The sequence below is a fragment of the Eucyclogobius newberryi genome, unplaced genomic scaffold (assembly GCF_026437365.1).
Source record: "Eucyclogobius newberryi isolate DKJ021-1_F unplaced genomic scaffold, fEucNew1.0.hap1 SCAF_17, whole genome shotgun sequence".
Taxonomy (NCBI): Eukaryota; Metazoa; Chordata; class Actinopteri; order Gobiiformes; family Gobiidae; genus Eucyclogobius; species Eucyclogobius newberryi.
The window spans coordinates 366,375-383,114 of NW_027315801.1; positions in this window are offsets into that span (position 1 = coordinate 366,375).

Consider the following 16,740-nt stretch of genomic DNA (forward strand, 5'->3'; position numbering starts at 1 on the left):
AAAGCGGTGCCACGGTCATAGTGGTGCCACGGTCAAAGCGGTGCCACGGTCATAGTGGTGGCACGGTCAAAGCGGTGCCAAGGTCAAAGCGGTGGCACGGTCATAGTGGTGGCACGTCATAGTGGTGCCACGGTCATAGCGGTGCCATGGTCAAAGCGGTGCCACGGTCAAAGCGGTGCCATGGTCAAAGCGGTGGCACGGTCAAAGCGGTGCCACGTTCAAAGCGGTGGCACGGTCAAAGCGGTGCCACGGTCATAGTGGTGGCACGGTCAAAGCGGTGCCACGGTCATAGTGGTGGCACGGTCAAAGCGGTGCCACGGTCATAGTGGTGGCACGGTCAAAGCGGTGCCACGGTCATAGAGGTGGCACGGTCAAAGCGGTGCCACGGTCATAGTGGTGCCACGGTCATAGTGGTGGCACGGTCAAAGCGGTGCCACGGTCATAGTGGTGCCACGGTCATAGTGGTGCCACTGTCAAAGCGGTGCCACGGTCATAGTGGTGGCACGGTCAAAGCGGTGGCACGGTCATAGCAGTGCCACGGTCAAAGCGGTGCCACGGTCAAAGCGGTGTCACGGTCATAGCGGTGCCACGGTCATAGCGGTGGCACGGTCATAGTGGTGCCACGGTCATAGCGATGCCACGGTCAAAGCGGTGCCACGGTCAAAGCGGTGCCACGGTCATAGCGGTGGCACGGTCATAGTGGTGCCACGGTCATAGCGATGCCACGGTCAAAGCTGTGCCACGGTCAAAGCGGTGGCACGGTCAAAGCGGTGCCACGGTCATAGCGGTGCCACGGTCAAAGCGGTGCCACGATCAAAGCGGTGGCACGGTCAAAGCGGTGCCACGTTCAAAGCGGTGGCACGGTCAAAGCGGTGCCACGGTGGCACGGTCAAAGCGGTGCCACGTTCAAAGCGGTGGCACGGTCATAGCGGTGGCACGGTCATAGCGGTGGCACGGTCATAGTGGTGGCACGGTCAAAGCGGTGCCACGGTCATAGCGGTGCCACGGTCATAGTGGTGGCACGGTCAAAGCGGTGCCACGGTAAAAGCGGTGGCACGGTCATAGCGGTGGCACGGTCATAGTGGTGCCACGGTCATAGCGGTGCCACGGTCAAAGCGGTGCCACGGTCATAGCGGTGGCACGGTCATAGTGGTGCCACGGTCATAGCGGTGCCACGGTCAAAGCGGTGGCACGTTCAAAGCGGTGCCACGTTCAAAGCGGTGGCACGGTCAAAGCGGTGCCACGGTCATAGTGGTGGCACGGTCAAAGCGGTGCCACGGTCATAGTGCTGGCACGGTCAAAGCGATGCCACGGTCAAAGCGATGCCACGGTCATAGTGGTGGCACGTCATAGTGGTGCCACGGTCATAGCGGTGCCACGGTCAAAGTGGTGCCACGGTCAAAGCGGTGCCACGTTCAAAGCGGTGGCACGGTCAAAGCGGTGCCACGGTCATAGTGGTGGCACGGTCAAAGCGGTGCCACGGTCATAGTGGTGCCACGGTCAAAGCGGTGGCACGGTCATAGTGGTGGCACGTCATAGTTGTGCCACGGTCATAGCGGTGCCACGGTCAAAGCGGTGCCACGGTCAAAGCGGTGCCATGGTCAAAGCGGTGGCACGGTCAAAGCGGTGCCACGTTCAAAGCGGTGGCACGGTCAAAGCGGTGCCACGGTCATAGTGGTGGCACGGTCAAAGCGGTGCCACGGTCATAGTGGTGGCACGGTCAAAGCGGTGCCACGGTCATAGTGGTGCCACGGTCAAAGCGGTGCCACGGTCAAAGCGGTGCCACGGCCATTTTTTTTTTCGTCAAAAAATTGTGCAACAGCGCCACCGACAAAAGTCAAAATACATTGCGCCTATGGGAGACGCCCCGAGGTCAATTTTCTGCGTAGAGCTACGAAATTCGGGACACACAATCCTCTCGTGAGGACAAAAAAAAATATTATTGTGGCACGGTCAAAGCGGTGCCACGGTAAAAGCGGTGGCACGGTCATAGCGGTGGCACGGTCATAGTGGTGCCACGGTCATAGCGGTGCCACGGTCAAAGCGGTGGCACGTTCAAAGCGGTGCCACGGTCAAACCGGTGGCACGGTCATAGTGATGGCACGGTCATAGTGGTGCCACGGTCATAGCGGTGCCACGGTCAAAGCGGTGGCACGTTCAAAGCGGTGCCACGTTCAAAGCGGTGGCACGGTCAAAGCGGTGCCACGGTCATAGTGGTGGTACGGTCAAAGCGGTGCCACGGTCATAGTGCTGGCACGGTCAAAGCGATGCCACGGTCAAAGCGATGCCACGGTCATAGTTGTGGCACGTCATAGTGGTGCCACGGTCATAGCGGTGCCACGGTCAAAGTGGTGCCACGGTCATAGCGGTGCCACGGTCAAAGTGGTGCCACGGTCAAAGCGGTGCCACGTTCAAAGCGGTGCCACGGTCAAAGCGGTGCCACGGTCAAAGCGGTGCCACGGTCATAGTGGTGGCACGGTCAAAGCGGTGCCACGGTCATAGTGGTGGCACGGTCAAAGCGGTGCCAAGGTCAAAGCGGTGGCACGGTCATAGTGGTGGCACGTCATAGTGGTGCCACGGTCATAGCGGTGCCATGGTCAAAGCGGTGCCACGGTCAAAGCGGTGCCATGGTCAAAGCGGTGGCACGGTCAAAGCGGTGCCACGTTCAAAGCGGTGGCACGGTCAAAGCGGTGCCACGGTCATAGTGGTGGCACGGTCAAAGCGGTGCCACGGTCATAGTGGTGCCACGGTCAAAGCGGTGCCACGGTCAAAGCGGTGGCACGGTCAAAGCGGTGCCACGGTCATAGTGGTGGCACGGTCAAAGCGGTGCCACGGTCATAGTGGTGGCACGGTCAAAGCGGTGCCACGGTCATAGTGGTGCCACGGTCAAAGCGGTGGCACGGTCATAGTGGTGGCACGTCATAGTTGTGCCACGGTCATAGCGGTGCCACGGTCAAAGCGGTGCCACGGTCAAAGCGGTGCCATGGTCAAAGCGGTGGCACGGTCAAAGCGGTGCCACGTTCAAAGCGGTGGTACGGTCAAAGCGGTGCCACGGTCATAGTGGTGGCACGGTCAAAGCGGTGCCACGGTCATAGTGGTGGCACGGTCAAAGCGGTGCCACGGTCATAGTGGTGCCACGGTCAAAGCGGTGCCACGGTCAAAGCGGTGCCACGGCCATTTTTTTTTTCGTCAAAAAATTGTGCAACAGCGCCACCGACAAAAGTCAAAATACATTGCGCCTATGGGAGACGCCCCGAGGTCAATTTTCTGCGTAGAGCTACGAAATTCGGGACACACAATCCTCTCGTGAGGACAAAAAAAAATATTATTGTGGCACGGTCAAAGCGGTGCCACGGTAAAAGCGGTGGCACGGTCATAGCGGTGGCACGGTCATAGTGGTGCCACGGTCATAGCGGTGCCACGGTCAAAGCGGTGGCACGTTCAAAGCGGTGCCACGGTCAAACCGGTGGCACGGTCATAGTGATGGCACGGTCATAGTGGTGCCACGGTCATAGCGGTGCCACGGTCAAAGCGGTGGCACGTTCAAAGCGGTGCCACGTTCAAAGCGGTGGCACGGTCAAAGCGGTGCCACGGTCATAGTGGTGGTACGGTCAAAGCGGTGCCACGGTCATAGTGCTGGCACGGTCAAAGCGATGCCACGGTCAAAGCGATGCCACGGTCATAGTTGTGGCACGTCATAGTGGTGCCACGGTCATAGCGGTGCCACGGTCAAAGTGGTGCCACGGTCATAGCGGTGCCACGGTCAAAGTGGTGCCACGGTCAAAGCGGTGCCACGTTCAAAGCGGTGCCACGGTCAAAGCGGTGCCACGGTCAAAGCGGTGCCACGGTCATAGTGGTGGCACGGTCAAAGCGGTGCCACGGTCATAGTGGTGGCACGGTCAAAGCGATGCCACGGTCAAAGCGATGCCACGGTCATAGTTGTGGCACGTCATAGTGGTGCCACGGTCATAGCGGTGCCACGGTCAAAGTGGTGCCACGGTCATAGCGGTGCCACGGTCAAAGTGGTGCCACGGTCAAAGCGGTGCCACGTTCAAAGCGGTGCCACGGTCAAAGCGGTGCCACGGTCAAAGCGGTGCCACGGTCATAGTGGTGGCACGGTCAAAGCGGTGCCACGGTCATAGTGGTGGCACGGTCAAAGCGGTGCCAAGGTCAAAGCGGTGGCACGGTCATAGTGGTGGCACGTCATAGTGGTGCCACGGTCATAGCGGTGCCATGGTCAAAGCGGTGCCACGGTCAAAGCGGTGCCATGGTCAAAGCGGTGGCACGGTCAAAGCGGTGCCACGTTCAAAGCGGTGGCACGGTCAAAGCGGTGCCACGGTCATAGTGGTGGCACGGTCAAAGCGGTGCCACGGTCATAGTGGTGGCACGGTCAAAGCGGTGCCACGGTCATAGTGGTGGCACGGTCAAAGCGGTGCCACGGTCATAGAGGTGGCACGGTCAAAGCGGTGCCACGGTCATAGTGGTGCCACGGTCATAGTGGTGGCACGGTCAAAGCGTTGCCACGGTCATAGTGGTGCCACGGTCATAGTGGTGCCACTGTCAAAGCGGTGCCACGGTCATAGTGGTGGCACGGTCAAAGCGGTGGCACGGTCATAGCAGTGCCACGGTCAAAGCGGTGCCACGGTCAAAGCGGTGTCACGGTCATAGCGGTGCCACGGTCATAGCGGTGGCACGGTCATAGTGGTGCCACGGTCATAGCGATGCCACGGTCAAAGCGGTGCCACGGTCAAAGCGGTGCCACGGTCATAGCGGTGGCACGGTCATAGTGGTGCCACGGTCATAGCGATGCCACGGTCAAAGCTGTGCCACGGTCAAAGCGGTGGCACGGTCAAAGCGGTGCCACGGTCATAGCGGTGCCACGGTCAAAGCGGTGCCACGATCAAAGCGGTGGCACGGTCAAAGCGGTGCCACGTTCAAAGCGGTGGCACGGTCAAAGCGGTGCCACGGTAGCACGGTCAAAGCGGTGCCACGTTCAAAGCGGTGGCGCGGTCAAAGCGGTGGCACGGTCATAGCGGTGGCACGGTCATAGTGGTGGCACGGTCAAAGCGGTGCCACGGTCATAGCGGTGCCACGGTCATAGTGGTGGCACGGTCAAAGCGGTGCCACGGTAAAAGCGGTGGCACGGTCATAGCGGTGGCACGGTCATAGTGGTGCCACGGTCATAGCGGTGCCACGGTCAAAGCGGTGCCACGGTCATAGTGGTGGCACGGTCATAGTGGTGCCACGGTCATAGCGGTGCCACGGTCAAAGCGGTGGCACGTTCAAAGCGGTGCCACGTTCAAAGCGGTGGCACGGTCAAAGCGGTGCCACGGTCATAGTGGTGGCACGGTCAAAGCGGTGCCACGGTCATAGTGCTGGCACGGTCAAAGCGGTGCCACGTTCAAAGCGGTGGCACGGTCAAAGCGGTGCCACGGTAGCACGGTCAAAGCGGTGCCACGTTCAAAGCGGTGGCGCGGTCAAAGCGGTGGCACGGTCATAGCGGTGGCACGGTCATAGTGGTGGCACGGTCAAAGCGGTGCCACGGTCATAGCGGTGCCACGGTCATAGTGGTGGCACGGTCAAAGCGGTGCCACGGTAAAAGCGGTGGCACGGTCATAGCGGTGGCACGGTCATAGTGGTGCCACGGTCATAGCGGTGCCACGGTCAAAGCGGTGCCACGGTCATAGTGGTGGCACGGTCATAGTGGTGCCACGGTCATAGCGGTGCCACGGTCAAAGCGGTGGCACGTTCAAAGCGGTGCCACGTTCAAAGCGGTGGCACGGTCAAAGCGGTGCCACGGTCATAGTGGTGGCACGGTCAAAGCGGTGCCACGGTCATAGTGCTGGCACGGTCAAAGCGATGCCACGGTCAAAGCGATGCCACGGTCATAGTGGTGGCACGTCATAGTGGTGCCACGGTCATAGCGGTGCCACGGTCAAAGTGGTGCCACGGTCAAAGCAGTGCCACGTTCAAAGCGGTGGCACGGTCAAAGCGGTGCCACGGTCATAGTGGTGGCACGGTCAAAGCAGTGCCACGTTCAAAGCGGTGGCACGGTCAAAGCGGTGCCACGGTCATAGTGGTGGCACGGTCAAAGCGGTGCCACGGTCATAGTGGTGCCACGGTCAAAGCGGTGGCACGGTCATAGTGGTGGCACGTCATAGTTGTGCCACGGTCATAGCGGTGCCACGGTCAAAGCGGTGCCACGGTCAAAGCGGTGCCATGGTCAAAGCGGTGGCACGGTCAAAGCGGTGCCACGTTCAAAGCGGTGGCACGGTCAAAGCGGTGCCACGGTCATAGTGGTGGCACGGTCAAAGCGGTGCCACGGTCAAAGCGGTGCCACGGCCATTTTTTTTTTCGTCAAAAAATGGCGCGACAGCGCCACCGACAAAAGTCAAAATACATTGCGCCTATGGGAGACGCCCCGAGGTCAATTTTGGCGTAGAGCTACGAAATTCGGGACACACAATCCTCTCGTGAGGACAAAAAAAAAATATTATTGTGGCCACGCCCCCAGACTTACCCTATGGCCGCCATCTTCCTTTGAACATGAAAACACGCTGAGTCAGCTATTTTGTTCACGTCAAACTTTGACGAACTCCTCCTTGGGCGTTTTGCCCACCGACTTCAAAATCGGCGTACGTCCTCTGGACAAGTGGGGCATCTAAAGTTATTCAAATTTTTGGTATACCTTTAACGGTCTGTGTGCGGCGCAGCCGCAAAGTTGGACAACTTATTTTGGAATATTGCAGGTCTAAAAATTGCTCCCATTTGATCAAAACAAGTCCGATTAGGACCAAATTTTAATCAGTTGTTAAACTTTCAAGTTTGGACCAGTTTATGATGACAAAATTGAAATGGGCGCGATAGCGCCCCCTACAGAGTGGCCTTTGAGTGAACATTGATGGACAAAAACTGGTTTTACACAAATGTTCAAAACTTTGCCCAAAATTCCATTTTGGGGTCCGGAGCAAAAGGCCAATCAAACTTATGCCTTAATTTTTACGGCGTAGCTGTAGCCATGACAGAAACCTCCCATGTTATCCCTATGGGAAAATCGCTAAAGCTCTCGAATATCCACATTTTTCTGTTTCACACTTTTAACGAACTCCTCCTAGGGCGTTTTGCCCACCAACCTCAAAATCGGTGTACATCCTCTAAACAAGTGGGGCATCTAAAGTTATTCAAATTTTAAGGATAACATTTACGGTCTCTGTGCGACGGAGCCGCAACCTTTACCCAGAATTTGGACTATTTGGCCTTCAGAGTGGCCTATAAACAATAGAGTTTTTCCAAATGACATGATATTTTGCACAAAATTCTCATTTGCCATCCCCAAAATAAAAGTATGGGAGCCAAAGTCATATTTTGTACAGCGTAGCCGTAGCGATGACAGAAACATCCCATGTTATTCCTATGGGGAAACTGCAAAATCTCTAAAATGACCACATTTTTACGCTTCACACTTTAACGAACTCCTCCTAGGGCGATTGCCCGATCAAGTTCATATTTGGGGAAAATCATCTACACTAGCGGGGCATCAAAAGTTATTCATATTTTGATTCTAAGGGCTACGGTCTCTGTGCCGTGGAGCTGCAAATATACTGTCACAAATGAGAAAAACGTTAAATCTATGAAATGTTCACATTTACGCTTCACACTTTAACAAACTCCTCCGTGGGCAATAGCTCGATCAAGCTTTACTTTGGGAATATCATCTACAAAAAGCGGAGCATCAAAAGTTATCCATATTTATATTCTAAGTGCTACGGTCTCTGTGCGGCGGCGCAGCAAATTTGACTGACACTTGTGTTCATTTGCACTGGATTGGCCATGTCCAATGTGTCTCCGTCTGTCAAGTTCTTTTTTAATTCAACACACAATAAGGGCGCCATCTTTATCAAGTCGAAAGTGCAGAGTCGGAAGGCCGGCGGCCCGCGAGGGCCGTTGGATGCCGCTTGCGGCTTTAATCTTCTTCTTTCTTCTTCTCGGGACCAACCCCCCTATTTTTCACCCAGTGAACATTGACGAAAAGTCACAAAAATTTGCACACCTCTAAAAATCGTGCCTTTCTACATTCTGGCTATTTCCCTTTTCTAAAATAAAAAAAATTGGCGCGTCAGCGCCCCCAAATGTACCAAAAATTCATCGAGAGATAGGAAATGACTCAAAAAAAATCTGATCGTAGAATCATGAAATTTGGCGCAGAGGTAGATGGTGACAAGAGAAGTAAAAATTATTATTACGGCAATGCCGTCCGTCCAACCAAATGTCGGCCATATTGCCTCAAAAATGGCTAAGCATGACTCGGGAGTTTTTCCAAACGACGTACTTTTACGAACTCCTCCCAGGGCGTTGGCTCTAAACTGATGTTTAGTTTTACGAAATTATAGGAAATTTGACACACAACTCAATTTTGGCCCCATCAAAAAAGTCAATGAGACCCATGTCATAATTGTTATGGTGTTGCCGTAGCGATGACCAAAACCTCCCATGTTATTCCAATGGGGAAATTGCCAGAACATGTTTACACTTCAGACTTTCACAAACTCCTCCCCCTCAGGGCGTCAGCCCTATTAACCTGAAATTTGGTGAGACTCATCTTCAGGACCGTCAAAAGTTATCCACATTTTTATTCAAAGAGTCACGGTGTCTGTGCGAGAATTCAAAATAAAATTGGGGCACGTTAGCACCCCCTCCTCTTGCGGCGTGGCGGCGGCGGCGTGGCGAGGGCCGATCATTGCCGCTTGCGGCTATATTTATCATTATTATTTAAATGATTTGTTAATTTACTTTTTTGTTTTGTACACTTTGTAATAATATATATATATATATATATATTTACAAATCTGTGTATATGTTGACTCATACATGACACACTTTTTTGGAATATTAGTTTTGAGTTTTAGGTCAGAAGTGTTATGGAAAAATAATAATAAGAATCTGGCCCTCTGCCTGGTTTCAATTTCGATTCAATTCTAATTCCATTCAATTCATTTTTGTGACGCCCAAAGTCACAGCCTGACATCTACATGTCTGGACACCCTCACACCAGAGCAATCAGCTGCTTTTGTTCTTCAGAGCCGGTAAACTTCCTGCCTTCCCAATCGAATAAAAGGAACCACGGGTGTCCAGGACGAGCCTGTTCTCTAAGGTGTCGGCAGTCAAAATGTAAATGTAAACCCTGTATTCTCTGGTTGTCCTTTTGCCTGTGCCATTTGCATCTATGTCCTCTAAGACCTGCTTGTGAATTGTAAATGTGGAATGGTCATGTGACCATCTGTGATTAAAGGAAGGGGACAGACGTGGGACGGAAGGATTTGGGAGACACACAGTTTGGGAAGCAGGCAAGAGACAGACGCGTTGACTCGGCCTTCGATGAGAATGGCCGAGTCCACACGAGTTTCTTTCTGATTCAGCCACAAGATTAAACAGTTTACTTTTGAAACGAGACAACTTGCTTCTTTGTCTTATCGAGAGATTTTTGCCACCACAGAAGACAAGTGTAGTACAGGATGGTGCAGCGGTTGGGGCTGTTGAAGACGGCTCCGCCCACTCGTTTTCAGTCTGGGTGGTGTCAGTGACGGTGTTTGTGGAGGAGGGGAATGTCCGTAACCGGGCAGTGCCACAGGAGGTCGAGGGCAGGACACTTGGTTTGAAAATAACATTTGGAAGTGGTAAAACGGCCTCTGTAAAATATTCATATATTCAGTATCGAAACAGTCTTTTGGCCTTTATAATACTGTTCAAAATGTATTCACTTACCACGAGTGACTTTAATCACAAATTCATAGAACCCCTTCTTTATCGATCTTTCTAACAAACACTGGTATTTTCCTGAATCCGACTCTGTCACGTTTTTGATCGTCACGTCCATAATATAAAATACATTTGTATGATCTTCCATGCTGTATCTTCCCTTCTGAGCTCCACTTTTTGAACTCTGCACTAAAATGTTCTTTGTGTTTTTACAGTTATTTTTGCAGAACATCTTGTTGCTTCCAGGAAACACAAACCAACAACTGACTGTGACGTTGTTTCCTTCAGATACTGAAACTTCGCGTCCTCCGGTGAGTTCTGGAGCGTCCCACAAAACTGTTAAAAACACAGAGCGTTGACACTATAGGTAGCTATAGCTATACTAGTATAACGTGGTAAGAATACATTTGAAAGTAAAATTACTCTTCAGACTATGCAAATACTGATTCAAAGAAAACACATGGCAACGTAAAGGCAGGCAATGCAATGAACACCACTTGTATGCAGCATCTAAAGAGGGTTAAAAGAGCTAAAGGTCAAATGTACTCACCAATAATCAGGGCTAACATTTGATATTGTTCCATCCTGAGATCTAAAGTTTGAGTAAAGTCTGTATGTGAAAGACACTCACACTTCTAAGCAAAGCAACACCTCTAAAACCACAAAGTTCTGCAGCCACTCGACCAGGCACACGCGTCAACACACCACAAGTACTTTATTTGATTATATAATTTTTAAACACAAATGACAGTTTTATAACATTTCATAGGAATAATGATGGTGGATTTTTGTATTCAATAACTGAATCACATAAACAGCTGATTACCTTTTATTTACAATATTCTAGTAAAGTCACATTAACTGTTTCATTACCATCGAATCAACCGTGAAATGGAGTGAATATACACAACAGTATTTTCATTCAGTCATTTTATTGTTTTATACAGGGAAAACACAATGAGAACAGTTCTCTTTTTCATGGGTTAAAACACTACACAACATAAACATCATAAACACAGGATACTAAAACACAAATACAACATTCAATAAAATTAACAAATACTAATAACATTTACACAAACAATATTAGATAAAAAGTGCATTGGAACTGCGTGTAGACCTGGACCAGTTCTTTCAAATCATTAAAAAGCATAAAATGAAAGAGTTGTTGAAGGTCTTTTTCTCTGTCTCTGCGTGCATATGTTGTGATTGTAAAATAACGGTGAATAACTGAGCTGATATGCACTAACTAGATAAATCATATAATAGCTATACTTAATGTACTATAATGCAGCAGGCAGCCACTGGGGGTCAGTATTCTACAGCTGTGCAATAGTGCTGTAAACTTGAGTCTTTCAGAAGTGCTGTCTGGAGACTCTTGGAGCAAGGATTCTGACTCATAGAAATCTGAAAAACACACAACACGACTAAACTACTGCAGTAAAGTACAACGTGTGTCTCTGCTGCTTACAGGAAGTCACCTCCTCGCCCTGACTTCCTGCACTTCCTGTGATTTTGTCATCTGTTTAAACAAAGAACATGTTTAAAATTAGATGTTCCACAAATAGATATGTATTAGTTTCATCTTTTTTCAGTGTTTCCCTGTTAAAGTTCATTTTCCTTTCTTTGACTTCCTCTTTCTGCAGAACACCAGCAGGAAAAGTGAGACAGCGATGACAGGAAAAACAGAAGATACAAAAAAAAAGAGAAAAAATTACTTCTTTCACAGCTTCTTTCAAATTGTATGTATAATCATGTGTAATAATATTCAGCCGTTGCATTTGACATTTACATTTGTTTAGCCCTAATGCTACGCCAAGCATATCATCATGTATCAACAGGCTTTTCTTGCAGCGGTTTAGAAAATGTCATGTTCTTAAAGTTGCATAAGTCATTTCTTTCCTTGTGAGAATGCATGTTTTACAAGGTATATTTGAGGCATAAAAACAATGATTTTAAACGGCAGAACAGGAACGCTGCTGCCCATTTGTGTGCCCTGAGCAGAAATGCTCAGTGGTGTCACCAACTCCCTTCAAAAGCGTAAAAAAACATGTAAGGCTTTGAATTTTGTCATCTTTAGGACACTATTTCTTCTTCTTCTTTTTTTATTTATCGCATGAATCACAATCTCAAGCGTCCGTTTAAACTGTGGCTTGTACAGAGGAGCTACCCGAGTCGTCCTCAAGATGGCAGTAGCTGTTCTTACTGTGTCACTTTAAATGGCGGTTGGCAGCCAGTTGAAAAGGTGCATTTACCACCACCTGCTGGACTGAGTGTGTACAAGAGATCAACGGGAACCATAATAAAAAAAAGGGGATTGTAACTCTTCAATCTTCCACTTAACACTTCCTCGTGTTATAAAAGTGAGTCACTACAGCCCCACGTGATCCCTGTGACTGGGATGTACGAATATTGCACGGATTGAAGTCCTGCTTAATATTTTGAAACCATAAAACTAAATCAGTTCTCTCTCTTTCATACGCTGCAGAGAGAATCAGCACATGCTCCACAGTTTCTGGCTCTCGACAGTGATTACACAAACCGGCCAGATGTTTTTCGATCCTACTCAGCGACCAATTGAGTCCAGTGTGGCCCATTCTCATGCGGGTAAAGGCCCTTTGCTCCCCCGCGTTCCTGCCCATGGATCTGACCAACACTACTTTGTATCCGATGCCGTCCAGTATCACAACGACTCAAATAGTCCTGCCAAAGTGTATACACATGAATAATAAAACTCAATGGCATCAATGGAAACAAATATGAAATTCATACTATTGGCTTCATTTGGCTGGACCCAGACTGTGTGACCTCAGTTTGACCCCTCCTACAGTCTATGGGACAGTCTGAGCGGGTGACGGACACCAAAAAAGTCACATCCTTCTGAAAAGTAATGGAATCGATGGATTTGTTGTTATTTTTTGGTCAGGACATACATGCTGTAACCTAGTACTCGCTGCCATCTAAGGCAAGGCAAGTTTATTCGTAGAGCACATTTCATACACAAGGCAATTCAAAGTGCTTCACAGCAGAAAAAATGCATTAAAATCACAAAGAAATTACAGAAACAGAAATACGATAAAATTAACAAAATAAAAAAAAAATTATAAAAAAACACCTAGCCACAAAGGGTAACGTGTTTTCGGAGTCCAACTCCTTTTTAAATCAGTCCAACTGATTGTCTAAACTAATGAAATCACATAAAAGAGAAGAGTGCAAATAAAAATCCTTTCAGTCATATGCGCAGCTAAACAAAACAGTTTTTAGCTTGGATTTGAACATTGTCAGAGTAGAAGCCTGTCTCTGAAATGCAGATTCCCCATTTAGTCCTGACTCTGGCACCAGCGGGAGGCCGGTCCATGTTTAGTCCTGACTCTGGCACCTGCAGGAGGCTGGTCCATGTTTTGTCCTGACTCTGGGCACCAGCAGGAGGCCAGTCCATGTTTTGTCCTGACTCTGGGCACCAGCAGGAGGCCGGTCCATGTTTAGTCCTGACTCTGGCACCAGCAGGAGGCCAGTCCATGTTTAGTCCTGACTCTGGCACCAGCAGGAGGTCGGTCCATGTTTAGTCCTGACTCTGGCACCAGCAGGAGGCCGGTCCATGTTTAGTCCTGACTCTGGCACCAGCAGGAGGCCGGTCCATGTTTAGTCCTGACACTGGGCACCAGCAGGAGGCCGGTCCCTGAGGTCCTCAGAGTCCGAGATGGTTCATATGGCACTAACATGTCCAAGATGTACTTTGGTGCTAGGCCATGGAGAGACTTGTACACAAGCAGAGCTGCTTTAAAGTCTATTCTCTGAGCCACAGGGGGCAGTGCAGAGACCTGAGAACAGGACTAATGTGATCATACTTCCTGGTTCTGGTCAGGACCCGAGCAGCAGCGTTCTGGATGTACTGCAGCTGTTTTACAACTCGTTTGGAGAGACCAGTGAGCAGGCCGTTACAGTAGTCTAATCTACTGGAGACAAACACATGGATAAGTCTCTCTAAATCTGGTTTTGACAGTATATTTTTGATTTTGGCAATGTTTTTTAGATGGTAAAAAGCTGCTGATGTTATTGATTTGATGTGGCTATTAAAGTTCAAGTCTGAGTCCATTATTACCCCCAGATTTCTAATTTGGTTTGTAGGTTTTAGAGCGAGACTCTGGAGGTGACCGCTAACACTTTCTCTTTGTTTCTGTGGGCCAAAAACGATTATTTCAGTCTTGTCTGAGTTCAGCTGGAGAAAGTTGTTTTGCTCCACAAACTGATCTGTTGGATGCAGTGACAGAGTGAATCTACTGGTCCATAGTCACCTGCCGATAGTGAAACAAGTGTCGTCTGCATAATTGTGATAGGACACTTTTTCACTGCGGATCTCCGGTGACGTCATTTCCGGTGAGTGTGTCGCGTTTTCAGAGCTGTTCGTTCTTAGAGCCTTTTACCGATTAATCCACGAATTATACACACTATTTACGCATCATATACACGAAAGTGAACGTTTGATTTCTCCGCAAACAATCCGGAGCCTCAAGCCGCTCGCTTTTCAGTATTTCGTGGATTAAAAAGCCCTCCTCACTCTCTAGCTCCAGCCTGAACTAGCCTAGCGTAGCCTAGCCGCTAGCGTCATGGCTGGATCTACCTTTACCTGTTTGAGCTGTCATATGTCGAGTCAGAACCCTGGCTCCTTCTCTGATGACAGGTGCGTGAAGTGCAGTGTAGTGGTAGTTTTGGAGGCCAGGGTTACGGAGTTAGAAGCGCGGATCCGCTGTTTAGAGGAGCTTAAGTCCAGTTATAGTTCGGTTTTAGCGCGAGGGCTACCGGACCGCGCTGCAGGGCGTAGCATTAGCATTAGCAGTAGCAGTAAGGCCGAGCTCAACCCCTCAGCGTCTCCCGTGCAGCCGGGACTAGACCAGGAACAGAATAGGGACCAATTTGTGACAGTTCGGAGGGGACAAGGCGCTAAGCGCCGAACCTCAGAGCGCCGTGAGCTTCACGTCTATAATAGGTTTTCTCCCCTCAGCGATCACACGCCCGCTGAACACACGAGAGAAACTCTTGTAATCGGGAGTTCTATTGTTAGAGACGTGAAGCTGCCAGCTGCTAGCGTTAGGTGTTACCCGGGGGCCAGAATGGGTGACATCGAAGGAAACCTTAGGATCTTAAAGCGGAGTAGGACCCGTTTCCGGCGAGTCGTGGTTCACGCAGGCGGTAACGACGCCCGGCGGAGACAATCAGAGGTGCTCAAAGTTCAAGTAGCCGCGGTGTGTGACCTAGCGAAGTCGATGTCGGACACTGTAATATTTTCTGGTCCCCTGCCCAATCGGATCAATGCTGAATTGTACAGCCGTCTCTCAGCATTCAACAACTGGTTATCCAGATGGTGCCCTCAAAACAACGTTGTCTTTATTGATAACTGGAGTGCGTTTTGGGGAAAGCCCGGGCTCATACGCAGGGATGGCATCCATCCGACTTCGGAGGGTACATCCCTATTAGTTCGGAATTTGACCGATAGTCTTAGTCGTGTTAAGTGACCATCTAGGGATGAGCCCCAGGTGCAGAGCAGCAGTTCAAGACGCTCCTCTGTCGCTGAACTCTCGCCCGTTCTGTTACCTGTGAAGTGTTCAGATTCAAGACAGATAGAGACTGTGTGTGTCCCTCGTGTCCCTCGTGTCCCTCGTACAAATAATGCCAAAAAGTCACATCTCAGAAAAAATATTTCAGGCGTCAGACCAAATAACTTAAGGAAAATAACAATCACAAATGACACAAATACACAAATGAATAAACACGTAAAATGTGGACTGCTAAACATTAGAGCAATTTCCTCCAAATCCCTCTTAGTTAATGAATTAATTAGTGACTATAACATAGATCTTCTAGCTCTAACTGAAACGTGGCTTCAACAAGACGACTACGTCAGACTAAATGAGTCCACCCCACCCACCCATGTTAACTTTCAGACTGCCAGGAGCACAGGCCGAGGTGGTGGTGTGGCAGTGATCTCCCACTCAAGCCTACTCATGAGCCCTAAAACTAACAATGCATTTCACTCATTTGAAAGCCTTATGCTGTCAATCACATGTCCAAATATGAAAAACCAAAAAGGAGTTTTGTTCATAGTTATCTACCGACCTCCTGGTCCCTATTCAGAGTTTTTAACAGTTTTCTGACTTTATATCAAACTTAGTGTTAGCCTGGGATAAAATAGTTATAGTTGGAGACTTTAATATCCACGTGAACATGAGTGATGACTCTCTCAGTAATGCCTTCAGCGCCTTGTTAGACAGCATTGGTTTCACTCAGAATGTAAATAAACCGACTCACACTCACAAGAACACTCTGGATCTTGTCCTAACGTATGGAACAGAGATTAGTGACCTCATTGTCCTCCCTCAAAACCCTATATTGTCAGATCATTTCCTAATTACCTTTCAGTTTATTCTTAAAGATCATCCAGTCCCACAAAATAAAGTTATAATGAAAAGGACAATATCTGAAAAATCTATCTCAAAATTCAAAGAAATAATAGAGCCAATATTCAGTGACATGTCATGTGATCATGTCATGTGATCCTGCTGAGAACAGCTTTAGTCCCAGTTTAAGTGATCAATGTGTCGACTTGACCATGAATTCTCTGAAGTCTGCTCTTGACGTTGTCGCGCCGTTAAAACAGAAGGTCATTAGGCCAAAGCGCGCCTCCCCATGGTACAACCAAGAACTGCGTTCACATAAACAAAGAGTTAGAAAGTTAGAGGGATTATTTCGTCGCTCTCACACAGAAGAATCCCTAAAAGCATGGAAAAGTTGCCTGCTGTCCTATAAGCAGGCTCTGCGTAAGGCCCAAACCAGATATTATTCAAATCTAATAGAAGTCAACAAAAGTAACACTAAATTCCTTTTCAGCACTGTAGCTAGGCTAACAAACTGTCACAGTGCAGTAGAGCCCTCAATCCCAGCTACACTTAGCTCTGATGATTTCCTCCTATTTTTTAATAATAAAAT